Raw genomic sequence first — 1,625 nt, 5'->3', positions numbered from 1 at the left:
GTATCACCAGCAGTTAGGAAGACTATTGATTGACTGGACCTATTTGAGTGTGAGAATCGGCGTGCTATGATGTACCCGGCACTAGGGTGTTTGCTCATATACAGGTGTCTAGGTGGGTTCGATGCCGTCAGGCGGAGAAGGGGGCATAGGTTGGTGGATAGAGAAGATAGAGAGATGAAAATGAAACAAAGGATAAGATTGGGAAGGATGGAATACGTTTGGAAGTGAGGGGGGGGAGCAAACAAAAAGCAAAAAGAGAAGGAAGCTGAGCTTCTTGTGGTGATCTCCCCGACCGGAATCGAGCCGGTGACCTTTCGATGGAAATCTGGGACAATTACAGTCGAACGTGATAGCCAACTACACCACAGGGAGTTATTGTTGTAAGCGGCAACAATTGCATAAACTATATTGTGGAGAAGTTTGTCATGGAACTCGGGGGCGCTCCACGTCTTGCCTGCGGCGTGCTTCCACCATGAGGCTCGTGAGGCAGATGTGCCTGGACGTGAATGCTTGTATTTGAACTGCATCTTTATTTACTTTTTTCCTGATGTCTTTCATGACCAGATCAAGTATGCTGATATCAGTGCCTTTGGGCTTTCCGTGCGGCGCTCTCAGGGGGCTTCGAGGTGCTGGGTATTACGTAAGCACGAGAGGCGCCTGACTAGCATGGACATTTCCTGCCACATCGTCAAGACATGGAGGGAGGAGTATGACAATGTCTGTGTCGGACTGTATTGAAATCTGGCGGGCGCACAGCACGAGGGCCGCTTAGGGTGATTCTTTAAAGGCCGGGTGGCTAGATATAGGGTTTTGATCAGGGCGGCAAGTTACAGATACTCTGCATGGTATTTAAGTATTCGTAGCGTAGGTACCTATATTGACGTCCTCCTCCTACCAGTATCAGCTTGTCAATGCAGCCCAGAAAACGCACTGCGTGTGATTGCCCCAGAGATCGGCATCTCTGGGATCTTGAGGGTGTTTCGGCGCGCCGTGTCAACATGTGATGGTGGGTGAACGGTCTTGTAACTGCCAACTTTTTGATAAAGTTTCGTCTGTTTCATGTTGCTGTTGATGCCAGAGCGGTGGCCAAAGTGCTCAGGGGTCGATTGAGTCGTTGGTGCGATTTTCAAGGTTGCGACAGAGATCGTCGTGTCCTCATTCAGCTCAATCATGGGTCATTCGTTGAAGGCTGTCTGACGAACACGCATATTCAACACTATGACAGCTTAGACATGTTGTGGTTGAATAGGCCTCGGGCCTGTACCACGACATATGCAGCCCAGCGTAATCAACGACATTAATTCAACAAGTATCCTTTTAGCTCAATTGGGTAAGGCAGCTACCGTAAGGCACGTACGACTTCGTGAGGGCTGCCACCGAGCCCCTTTGGGGCCAACCGTGATCAACACCCATAACGAATAAGCATGATCAGTAGACATGATCCAGCCCAGCGTTTCGGGCGATTTGTCCAATGTTAGGCTGCGTATAGTTCGTAGTTTCTTCGCATTACTGAGCCAGTTACTCCGGCACTTCCGAAGATATAAAGAATCTTATCCCTCTCATGACTTGAGCATCATTGTTGACCACGCCTTCCCTCAGTACACAGAAAACACCACACCGGGCAC

The 1,625-nt window shown here is 49.5% G+C and overlaps 1 non-coding gene across 1 annotated transcript; it reads right to left on the bottom strand.

Annotated features, from left to right (window-relative positions):
* Positions 1–283: 283 nt before the first annotated feature.
* On the bottom strand, positions 284–372 carry VDBG_15203. Its single transcript has one exon. It is a non-coding gene; the product is annotated as a tRNA-Tyr (tRNA).
* Between the last annotated feature and the right edge of the window lie 1,253 nt (positions 373–1,625).

The sequence above is a fragment of the Verticillium alfalfae genome, genomic scaffold, assembly GCF_000150825.1.
Source record: "Verticillium alfalfae VaMs.102 supercont1.15 genomic scaffold, whole genome shotgun sequence".
NCBI classification, from domain to species: domain Eukaryota; kingdom Fungi; phylum Ascomycota; class Sordariomycetes; order Glomerellales; family Plectosphaerellaceae; genus Verticillium; species Verticillium alfalfae.
Note: the sequence above shows the minus strand (reverse complement) of the source record. Positions and strands in the feature narration are given on the sequence as shown.